The sequence below is a fragment of the Hemitrygon akajei genome, unplaced genomic scaffold (genome assembly GCF_048418815.1).
Source record: "Hemitrygon akajei unplaced genomic scaffold, sHemAka1.3 Scf000045, whole genome shotgun sequence".
Taxonomy (NCBI): domain Eukaryota; kingdom Metazoa; phylum Chordata; class Chondrichthyes; order Myliobatiformes; family Dasyatidae; genus Hemitrygon; species Hemitrygon akajei.
The window spans coordinates 582,624-594,973 of NW_027331931.1; the positions used below are offsets into that span (position 1 = coordinate 582,624).

General features: G+C 45.4%; 1 protein-coding gene and 1 long non-coding RNA gene across 3 annotated transcripts in view; both read left to right on the plus strand.

Annotated features, from left to right (window-relative positions):
- Nucleotides 1-12,350, plus strand: part of LOC140720570 (NACHT, LRR and PYD domains-containing protein 3-like) — a 395,705-nt gene that overhangs the window by 108,263 nt on the left and 275,092 nt on the right. The gene's annotated exons all lie outside the window — the stretch shown is intronic.
- The window catches only part of LOC140720620 (uncharacterized), a 36,146-nt gene continuing 29,961 nt past the window's right edge, over nt 6,166-12,350 (plus strand). For both annotated transcript variants that reach the window (XR_012097228.1, XR_012097227.1), the window contains exons 1-2: nt 6,166-6,265; nt 8,195-8,362. This is a non-coding gene — a long non-coding RNA (uncharacterized lncRNA). The remainder of the gene's footprint in view (nt 6,266-8,194; nt 8,363-12,350) is intronic.

Consider the following 12,350-nt stretch of genomic DNA (forward strand, 5'->3'; position numbering starts at 1 on the left):
TACGATTAGTTTTTTCTTCAGCTTTATTAATTTTATACATATTAATCTATTGAAGTCTTGTTTCATTCTATAGCTGTAGAAGATTATGTACTAGTAAAAAAGATTCTAAAAATAAAAATGGACAAACAACAATGTAACAAAGCATTATAGCTGCAGAGAAAGTGCGTGAAGATAGACATATGGTGCAGGGTCACGTCGAGTTACATTGTGAGGTCGATTCCATTTTATCATTCATTGGCTTATAACCACAGACAGGAAGCCGTCCTTGAGCCGGGGTGGTTCGCGCTTAAGGCTTTTGTATCTCTTCCCCGATGGGGGGAGCGGGGTTGCAGCAGAATGTTCAGGTTGTGAGGGTCTTTGAGTACATGGCCTGCTTTTCCGAGGCAGGGGAAGTGTAGATAGATAGATAGATAGATAGATAGATAGATACTTTATTCATCCCCATGGGGAAATTCAACATTTTTTCCAATGTCCCATACACTTGTTGTAGCAAAAAAAACTAATTACATACATATTCACTCAGTAATAATATGATATGCATCTAAATCACTACTCAAAAAGCATAATTAAAAGTTCTTAATTCCTGGCAGTTGAATTGTAGAGCCTAATGGCATTGGGGAGTATTGACCTCTTCATCCTGTCTGAGGAGCATTGCATCGATAGTAACCTGACGCTGAAACTGCTTCTCTGTCTCTGGATGGTGCTATGTAGAGGATGTTCAGGGTTTCCATAATTGACCGTAGCCTACTCAGCGCCCTTCGCTCAGCTACCGATGTTAAACTCTCCAGTACTTTGCCCACGACAGAGCCCGCCTTCTTAACCAGCTTATTAAGACGTGAGGCGTCCTTCTTCTTAATACTTCCTCCCCAACACGCCACCACAAAGAAGAGGGCGCTCTCAACAACTGACCTATAGAACATCTTCAGCATCTCACTGGCAGACATTGAATGACGCCAACCTTCTAAGGAAGTACAGTCGACTCTGTGCCTTCCTGCACAAGGCATCTGTGTTGGCAGTCCAGTCCAGCTTTTCGTCTAACTGTACCCCCGATACTTGTAGGTCTTAACCTGCTCCACACATTCTCCATTAATGATCACTGGCTCCATATGAGGCCTAGATCTCCTAAAGTCCACCCCCATCTCCTTGGTCTTGGTGATATTGAGACGCAGGTAGTTTGAGTTGCACCATATCACAAAGTCCTTTATCAGTTTCCTATACTCCTCCTCCTGTCCATTCCTGACACACCCCACTATGGCCGTGTCATCAGGAAGAGTCCATGGAGGGGAGGCTTGTTTCTCTGATGTTCTCTGCAGTTCCTTGCAGTCATGGGTAGAGCAGTAGCCATACGAAGGGCGTGACGTATCGACAAGAGCTCAGAGACCTCGGGCTTCACCCTGCCTTGTGTAGCTGATCCTGGACTTCCTGTCAGATCGCGGCAAGTGGTAAGTATGGGCTCGCGCACCTCTCTCTCTCTCTCTCTCTCTCTGACCCTCAGCACACATACCCCACTGGGTGGCTTCTTGCCCCTTACTTTACTCTGTGCACCCATGACTTGTGTCGCCACCCACAGCTCCAAACTGCTAATTAAATTTGCTGACGACACTACACTGACTGTCCTAATCTCAAATAATAACGAGGCAGCCGACAGAGAAGAAGTCATCACCCCGACACAGTGGTGTCAAGAAAACAACCTCTCCCTCATTGTGACAAAAACACAGGAGCTGGTTTGTGGATTAGAGAAGGAATGGAGGACAGGTATCAAATTCAACACTTCCAAGTCTGTTGTTGACACAAATGCACATTTTAATATTGATCATGACAAAATGTATTTTATATATCGTTAATGACTTAAAACATATTTACAGATTGTGACTGACAGAGAATCGTATAATTTGTGTTCCGTGTGTTATCTGAATGTACTTGCCTGTGATGCTGCCACAAATCAGTGTTTCTCTGTACCCTGTACATTCCCGTACTTGTAGATAGATAGTAGATAGATAGATAGATAGATAGATAGATAGATAGATACTTTATTCATCCCCATGGGGAAATTCAACCTTTTTTCCAATGTCCCATACACTTGTTGTAGCAAAAACTAATTACATACAATACTTAACTCAGTAAAAATATGATATGCATCTAAATCACTAACTCAAAAAGCATTAATAATAGTTTTTAAAAAGTTCTTAAGTCCTGGCGGTTGAATTGTAAGGTGTGGATGCCGTTGTTCCTGTTAGAACTGTTCGCTGCTATCCCAATAATAAGCCCTGGATCTCTAGTCACATCATAGGCCTCCAAAACCAGAAGAAGAGGGCCTTTAAAGATGGTGATCGGTTGAGCTTAAAAGAGTTCAGAAGGAACTCAGAGTACAGATAAGGGGGGCAAAGGAGCAGTATAGGAGGAAGTTAGAACAAAAGCTGCAGAAAAAAAGCATGAAGAGGTGTGGGATGTGATGAAGATCATCACCGGATGAAGCGGGGGGCAAACATAAGTGGAGATGTGGAGAAAGCGAACCAGCTGAACAACTTCTTCAATAGGTTCGACAGCACAATCCCACCCTCACCGCAGAACTCCACACCAGGCTTACTTCCCTCACAGGAAAATAGCCACTCACAGGAGACCTGGCCCACGCCCAGGTTTACGGCTGCACAGGTGGAAGGTCAACTGAGGAAGATCTGTACCAGCAAGGCGGCTGGACCGGATGGAGTTTCCCCACGATTACTGAGGGCCTGTGCGACTGAACTGGGAGAACCACTACAGCGCATCTTCAACATGAGTCTAGATCAGAGAAGAGTACCCAGACAGTGGAAAACATCCTGTATTGTCCCGGTACCGAAGAAACCACAACCAAAGGAGTTGAATGACTTCAGACCTGTTGCCTTGACGTCGCACGTGATGAAGACCATGGAGCGGCTGATAATACAGAATCTGAGGCCACAAACCAGGCATGCCCGGGATCCGCTTCAGTTTGCGTATAAGGAGAAGGTGGGAGTGGAGGATGCTATCACGTATTTGCTGCAACAAATCACCCTCTCACCTAGATGGGGTCAGTTGTGCTGTGAGGATTACATTCCTTGACTTCTCTAGTGCCTTTAACACCATCCAGCCCAAGATCTTAAAGCACAAACTAACGGAGATGGGAGTAGACTCTCACATGGTGGATTGGATAGTGGACTACTTGACAGAGAGACCTCAGTATGTGCGGTTGGGAGACTGTAGTCTGACACGGTGGTCAGCAGCACAGGAGCGCCACAGGGAACCGTACCCTCTCCGGTCCTGTTCACCCTGTACACATCAGACTTCAAATATAACTCGGAGTCATGCCATGTGCAGAAGTTCGCTGATGACACAGCCATAGTGGGGTGTGTCAGGAATGGACAGGAGGAGGAGTATAGGAAACTGATAAAGGACTTTGTGATATGGTGCAACTCAAACTACCTGCGTCTCAATATCACCAAGACCAAGGAGATGGTGGTGGACTTTAGAAGATCTAGACCTCATATGGAGCCAGTGATCATTAATGGAGAATGTGTGGAGCAGGTTAAGACCTACAAGTATCTGGGAGTACAGTTAGATGAGAAGCTAGACTGGTCTGCCAACACAGATGCCTTGTGCAGGAAGGCACAGAGTCGACTGTACTTCCTGAGAAGGTTGGCGTCATTCAATGTCTGCAGCGAGATGCTGAAGATGTTCTATAGGTCAGTTGTTGAGAGCGCCCCTCTTCTTTGTGGTGGCGTGTTGGGGTGGAAGCATTAAGAAGAAGGACGCCTCAGGTCTTAATAAGCTGGTAAGGAGGGCGGGCTCTGTCGTGGGCAAAGTACTGGAGAGTTTAACATCGGTAGCTGAGCGAAGGGCGCTGAGTAGGCTACGGTCAATTATGGAAAACCCTGAAACATCCTCTACATAGAACCAATCCAGAGACAGAGAAGCAGTTTCAGTGACAGTTTACTGTCGATGCAATGCTCCTCAGACAGGATGAAGAGGTCAATACTCCCCAATGCCATTAGGCTTTACAATTCAACTGCCAGGACTTAAGAACTTTTTTTTAAAAGCTAATATTAATGCTTTTTTTTTGAGTTAGTGATTTAGATGCATATCATATTATTACTGAGTTAAGTATTGTATGTAATGAGTTTTTGCTACAACAAGTGTATGGGACATTGGAAAAAATGTTGAATTTCCCCATGGGGATGAATAAAGTATCTATCTACCTATCTATCTATCTAATGGCATTGGGGGAGTATTGACCTCTTCATCCTGTCTGAGGAGCATTGCATCGATAGTAACCTGTCGCTGAAACTGCTCCTCTGTCTCTGGATGGTGCTATGTAGAGGATGTTCAGAGTTATCCATAATTGACCGTAGCCTACTCAGCGCCCTTCGCTCAGCTACCGATGTTAAACTCTCCAGTACTTTGCCCACGACAGAGCCCGCCTTCCTTACCAGCTTATTAGACGTGAGGCGTCCCTCTTCTTAATGCTTCCTCCCCAACACGCCACCACAATGAAGAGGGCGCTCTCCACAACTGACCTATAGAACATCTCAGCATCTCACTGCAGACATTGAATGACGCCAACCTTCTAAGGAAGTACAGTCGACTCTGTGCCTTCCTGCACAAGGCATTCAACAGGGACCTGAGAAATCTCAGTGAGATTTGATTAGTGATGATCATCTTGGCAGCTCGGTAGGTCGAATGTATGAGACAGTACACTGTTAAATACAAACCCTGAACAGTGTCGATGATCAGAGGAATCTCAGACTCCAAGGAGACGGGACTATGACGTCAGTCACAGGCTGACAGCGCTGACTGTGGACTGAACCACGAGAGAGAGAGAGAGAGAGAGAGAGAGAGAGAGAGAGAGAGAGAGAGAGAGAGGAGAGAAGAGAGAGAGAGAGGAGAGAGAGAGAGGAGAGAGAGGAGAGAGAGAGAGAGAGAGAGAGAGAGAGAGAGAGAGAGAGAGAGAGAGAGAGAGAGAGAAGAGAGAGAGAGAGAGAGAGGAAGAGAGAGAGAGAGAGAGCGAGCAGACAGGCAGTCGGCCCAGTCTAAAGAGACAGAGAGAGACTGAAAAGCTGATCGCTTCAGTTAGTCGCAGCTGAGGCTTGGAACTCTCCTGTGCCACAAGAGTGGGTTGATCATCGGTACACGGAACAACACGAACGTGTGTGGCTGTCACTTCGTATAATCCATAGGTGTGGGTTTTGGAATATCTTGTGTTAACCCTTGCCTGGGTATGTTGTGTGGTAACCCCTGGAAGACGGTATTCCTGTGACAGGTCCACTTTCGCTGATAACTCGTATGTGGACAGATTCAACGGATAAGAACGTCGTCGGCGGTTATTTTGAAGTAACGGCCTTTTCTCTACGTTTCACCCTGGATTACAAATATCTCTCTCCCATCATTTATTCCGTGGATTACTGAACATTCCTACTTTACCATCTCAAGACTCTAAGCTTTTTTCCCTCACGCTCGATAGTTTGGGAATTACATTTACACATATATACACATAACACTGTTAACTTTCCTTTATTTCATTAAGCTACTATAAGTAGATACTAATAAAGAGAATGGTTTTAACATCAAAACCAGGACTCCAGTGCGAACTCCATTGCTGCTGGTTCGTTTCTAAAACGTTACAGTTCGTAACACAGTTTTATAAAACTAGTCAGACCACATCTGGAGTGTTTCATACAGTTCTGGTCGCCCCCATTCTCGGAAGGATGTCGGGGCTTTGGACAGGGCGGGGAAGAGGTTTACCAGGACGCTGCCTAGATAGAGGGCATGAGCTATAACGAGAGGCTGGACAAACTTGTGTTGTTTTCTCCAGAGCGGCGCAGGCTGGGGTGAGACTGGATGGACGTTTATAAGATTAAGAGAGGAATGGTAGAGTGGACAGACGATATATTTTTTCTGGGGTTTGAAATTTAAGGTGAGAGGTGATGTGAGCGGCAAGTTTGCTTCTTTCCACAGACTAATGAGTAGCTGGAGTCTCTGCCTGGGTGGGGAGAGGGTGGCGCCAATCCTGACACCGTGATCCCTTTGCCCCTCCCATTTAACCGCAAATGGGCAGCATCTGCGTGTCTGTTTCCGAGGCCCTGCCTCCCGATGATGTAACAATCTCTTCGCACATGTTCACAGATCTCCGGGTGGACGGTGTTTTTCCTCTCCGTTCAGAGCTGAAGTGGGGTCCGCGGTTGTGTTCGGGAAAGACTTTCGTCTCTTCCGTCGCAATCACTGTCTGCGGGCCGAAGATATCACTTTCCCATCGGTGAGTATTGAGACCGATCCCGAGCGGGGGGAGATCCGATGTTGGCCGTGAGCCCCGAACTGTGGGCCAGGAATTCATTTGTTTCCCAACTATCTGGGCTCGTCAGAAATGTGTCGACTTCACTTAATCTGCATTGAATGATCCAAACCAGGAGCCCAGGCTGTCTGTTTTCACTGAATTGAAATGGAAGTCCCGCCGACAGGTCACGTGAGGCTGTGTGCCGCAGATTCGCCCCCGGCCCTCCGCTTTGTGACGCCAAATCACGTGATGTGATTTTGCCCACTGAGTCCCATTAACTTCCCCGAACTCGCCTCGCTTCCTGGGGCTCCTCACAGTTGTCGTGGAGCTTTATGGCTGTTGTGTCTTCTCCCGGACTGGGGTGGGTGAGAAAGGAGAACGTCCCAGGTTGTGGGGATCTTTGATTTCACTGCCTGCTTTACCGAGGGACTGGGAAGTCTAGGGGGAGAATGGTTTCGAGCCTCAGCTCCCCGCAGCCTGTTGTGTCCTTCAGCAAGGCATTTAGCCACACATTACTCCTGCACGTTCATAGCCCAGCGACGGCGGCCGGTCCAGTATGTACAAGAGAGCATCTGTAAACAAATTTCTTGAAAATAGACCTGTTTTAAACTGGAAATGGAGTGATAGTATAACAGTAAATGAAGTGCAAACTTTTCCCTGTAAATTATCCCGGAACCGATTTGTCTGTTACTCCTGGAAATGTGTACAGTGCAGTTGTTGCTAACAAGGCTTACAAGAATAATCTCAGCAATGATCGGTGTCATGTGTGAGGAGCATTTGATGGCTCTGGACCTGTGCTCAATGGAGTTCAGAGGGACGGTGGGGGAGGTGGAGGGATGTATGGTTAAGTAAACCTACCAAATACTGAAAAGCCTGGATACAGTGGACATGGAGGGGATGTTTCTATTAGACAGAGAGTCTGTGATCTGACAGCACGGTCTCAGAATAAAGTTGCTTCCCTTTAAAACTGAGATGAGAAACATTTTTTTTGGCCAAAAGATGTCTGATATCAATGGCTTAACGACATTATGGCCTGCTTGGACCTTGAAAAAATTCATTATTCAGTTCTTAATTCGGATCTAAAGTTCCATAAGGTCTGGGGACCTTTTATCGAGTACTTTCATAACCTTCCTCTTGACTAGGTTTTTTTTTTCTTTTTTTTTCTTCTTTTCGGTCCCTTGCTTTCAGCTCCCTCTTTTTTTCTGGTAGCAGGCATTATTATCCTCTGTTGCTAAGTGTATTCACAGTCTGGGAGTTTGACTGTCCGGACTTATACACTTTATACTGTGTGGTGGTTGGTCTGGTGTTGTTGTTGTTTTTTCCTTGTGTTGTGGGGCTTGGGGAGGACACTAAGCTCACTTGTCTTTAATTTAGGTGCTTTTTTGTTAAAGCCTCTTCCTTTGTAGCATATTGTTATTGTATGCTTAATCTTGCACTGTATTAATGCTCCTCATTGGGATTTGGAGTTTTTAATTGTGTAAAATGTTTTGAAAAACTAATAAAAAATATTATAAAAAGATGTCTGATATGTGGAATTTGTTGCCGCAGAATTTGTCTGAGGCTGCCATTTGGGTATATTTGTGAAGATTAATATCCTGATGATTGCTGAGTAGCTTCAGGGTTACAGGAGGAAGGCAGGAATATGATGTTGGAATAAAAATCAGCCCTGGTTGAGTGGTGGGCAGACCAGATGGATTGAATCACATAATTCTGTTCCTGACTGAATGATGGCTCCTTCTTATCCCATATCGTTTTGTGACATGTGAGGGACAATAAAATATTGTTTACTGAGGTCATTACATCTGCCTTCAGTGTTTAAATTTCAGTGAGTTTTGTTCTTAGTAACATTAAGCAGAAATATTTGGTTCTCCTTTTCATTGTTAATGTGCTTCATTATCTCTCTGGTTAAAGTTAGACCTGCACTGAGAGGTTTATTGGAAGAAAAACCCCAACTGGAGGCAAAGCACGACTGAAGACGAGGGAACAGCAACAACTGAACCAGCCCGAGGATTGAGAGCATCAACTGGAGAGAACCCATCTGACTCGGAGATTCCAGTGAGTCAGTCAGGAGAAAGTTTGGTGAGTCTCATTTACTCAAACACTGGTCCTTTAGACATTACATACCTGTACAAAGGAAGGTAGGAAATAGTTGGGAGTGAGACTGAATGTGCCCAGAAGAACCAGTTATGCCAGTACCAGTCAGACACAGTTATGAAGAAGACCCCCCCCCCCAATATTCCCTTTAAACTTTTTGTCCTTCACCCTTAACCCATGTCCTCTGGGGTTTTTTTTCTCTCCCCCAGCCTCAGTGGAAAAAGCCTGCTTGCATTCACTCTGTCTATACCCATCATAATTTTATATACCTCTATCAAGTCTCCCCTCATTCTTCTACACTCCTAAGAATGAAGTTCCAACCTATTCCACCTTTCTCTGTAACTCAGTTTCTTAAGTCCCGGCAACATCCTTGTAAACCTTCTCTGCACTCTTTCAACCTTATTAATATCCTTCCTGTAATTAAGTGACCAGAACTGCACACAATACTCCAAATTTGGCCTCACTAATACCTTATACAACCTCACCATAACATTCCAACTGTTATAATCAATATTTTGATTTATAAAGGCCAATGAACCAAAAGCTCTCTTTACTACCCTATCTACCTGTGATGCCACTTTTAGGGAATTTTCTATCAGTATTCCTAGATCCCTCTGTTCTAGTGCACTCCTCAGTGCCCTGCCATTTACCTTGTATGTTCTACCTTGGTTTTTCCTTCCGAAGTGCAACATCTCACACTTGTCTATATTAAACTACATCTGCCATTTTTCAGCCCATTTTTCCAGCTGGTCCAGATCCCTCTGCAAGCTTTGAAAACCTTCCTCACTGTCCACTACACCTCCAATCTTTGTATCATCAACAAATTTGCAGATCCAATTTACCAAATTATCATCCAGATCATTGATATAGATGACAAATAACAATGGACCCAGCACTGGTCCCTGTGGCACACCACTAGTCACAGGCCTCCACTCAGAGTAGCAATCCTCCACTACCACTCTCTGGCTTCTCCCATTCTCAATTCCCAATCAAATTTACTACCTCACCATGTATACCTAGTGACTGAATCTTCCTAACTAACCTCCCATGCGGGACCTTGTTAAAGGCCGTACTGAAGTCCACTACATCCACTGCCTTCCCTTCATCCACTTTCCTTGTAACCTCCTCAAAAATCTCTAATATATTTGTTAAACATGACCTACCATGCACAAAGCCATGTTGACTCTCCGTAATAAGTCCCTGTCTGTCGAAACATTTGTCAATCCTATCTCTTAGTACTCCTTCCAATAATTTACCCATGACCGACATCAAACTTACCAGCCTATAATTTCCTGGATTACTTTTAGAGCCTGCTTTAAACAACGGAACAACATGAGCTATCCTCCAATCCTCTGGCACCTCACCCATAGATAACGACATTTAAATATATCTGCAAGGGCCCCTGCAATTTCAACACTAGTCTCCTTCAAGGTCCGAGGGAATATCCTGTCATTTCCTGGAGATTTATGTACTCGCCTCAAGGTAGCAAGCACCTCCTCCTCTTCTATCTGTATAGGTTCCATGACCTCAATACTTGTTTGCCTTATTTCCATTGACTCCATGCCAATTTCCTTAGTAAATTCAGACACAAAAAAAAACCATTTAACATCTCCCCAATTTCTTTTGGTTCCATACATAGCCCACCACTCTGATCTTCAAGAGGACCAATTTTATCCGTTAACTATCCTTTTGCTATTAATATACCTGTGGAAGCTCTTACTATCCTTCACCTTGACTGCCAACGCTACCTCATGTCTTCTTTCAGCCCTCCTGATTTCTTCCTGAAGTATTTGTTTGCACTTTTTATACTCCTCAAGTACCTTCTTTGCTCCCTGTTTCTTACACATGTCATACATCTCTCTCTTCTTTATCAGAGTTCCAATATCCATCGAGAACCAAGGTTCCTTATTCTTATTCACTTTGCCTTTAATCCTGAGACTTTGTTCCCAGGGTGTCCTCATGGGGCGTCCAGAAATGATCTCAGCTGGTGACAACCCTGTTTTCCCCTGTGGGGTAACCCTCATGTGGAATCGGGCTAATGGTCGGACCTTCAACCAAGTGAGTCCAGTCTCTGCTGTTAGTCTGGCCAGTTTACTCTTCAGAATGCCGTTGGCATTTTCCACTCTGCCAGCTGCCCGTGGGTGGTGTACACAGTGGAATTGCTGCTGGATAGCTAGTTTGTTACATATTCCTTCATTTACTTTCACCACAAAGTGTGAGCCATTGTTGAACTCAGCATCTCTGGCTTGTACCTGGGAATTATTTCCCTTAATAATACCTTCACAACAGTCACAGCAGTATTAATGGTAGTTGGAATAGCTTCAATCCATCTACTAAACACACCTATAATAACTAAGCAGTATCTATAGCAATGTACTCTAGGCAATTCAATAAAATCAACTTGTAGACACGAAAAAGATCCACCTGTCTAGGGAGTCGTACCCGATGTGCAGGGTACAGGTTACCAACCATTCCCTCCTTTCCCAGGTGTGTACAATTATGTATATAATCGGCCAATATTGGTAAAAACTATGTAGGAACACAAACCTGTCCCGCTGGGTGATCCAAAAACCTATGTTGGAGTCTTTCTGGCACCCCATCTGGGACCACAGTTTTCACTCCTCCTCAGAGGCGTCCCCCTGAGAAGAACAAAACTCGAGGTAGCTGTAGAGCGGTGAGTAAGTTGTTTACAAAGGTGGCATTACTAATGGGGTGGCCAGAGGAAGTCAGGAATCCCCATGTTCCCAGAGATCCCCGTAGTCATGTACAATTCCAAATACATAACGGGAGTCTGTGTAAATGTTCCCACTTTAGTCTGTTGCTGGGATACAGGCACGAGTCAGAGCAAACAGCTCAGCCTTCTGGGCGGAGACAGCTGCTTCAAAAGAGGCCTGTTCAATTACTTCACTGTCCGTCACTATTGCATAGTCAGAATATCGTTTTCCTGCTGGATCCACAAAAGAGTTTCCATCCTCATAAAACGTTGCCTCAGGCTAGAGGGGGTATCGCAGAATGGATGGGAGAGTCTGTCCTTCTTTCACTGTGATCCGGACGGGCTAGAGGGGGTATTGCAGAATGGATGGGAGAGTCTGTCCTTCTTTCACAGTGATCCGGACAGGCTAGAGGGGGTATTGCAGAATGGATGGGAGAGTCTGTCCTTCTTTCACTGTGATCCAGACGGGCTAGAGGGGGTATTGCAGAATGGATGGGAGAGTCTGTCCTTCTTTCACAGTGATCCAGACGGGCTAGAGGGGGTATTGCAGAATGGATGGGAGAGTCTGTCCTTCTTTCACAGTGATCTGGACAGGCTAGAGGCGGTATTGCGGAATGGATGGGAGAGTCTGTCCTTCCTTCACTGTGATCCGGACAGGAGGGCTGACTTCATGGACTGAAATTGCCCAGAGATGGGGTATCACATCTTGGGTTTGGTCACTATTAAAAGAATGTCTTACCAGATGTCCTGTTCTCACCTCAGACTCCTTCCAGTATCGGAGTTGGCCCACGGCAAAGTCTTGCCAGTCTCCCTCAGTGCTGGATGCCTGTTTCCTCAGGGTGTAGGCAAGGAGCCCTAGGCTCTTTGGCTTGAACCCAGGGCAAACCCTGAAGGTGGTATGGGGAACCACCAATCCTGTCTGTCGCCAAAAGAAATCTGGAACTTCAGCAAGAAATGCAATGCCATCTCTTACTTTAACCTCTCCAATCACCATGACTGGGAATTTCTGTCCCTTGGGGTGCATAATATTGGCTTTCCTCAGTTGAGCACCACGTAGGGGCATAACACAGAGTCACATGAGAGTCGGCCGCTGGCAGAAGGGGGTCAAATGTACTAGAGTCCAGATAATGTGCCCACCACTGGGTGGTCAGAGGAAGCTATCAGTTGTTCGCAGTTCCAGCGTGATATCCTTGTCCGTGCATAGAATCTCGACTTCCAACGGACAGAGCAAGTCTCTCCCTACGAGATTACACCCCCGTC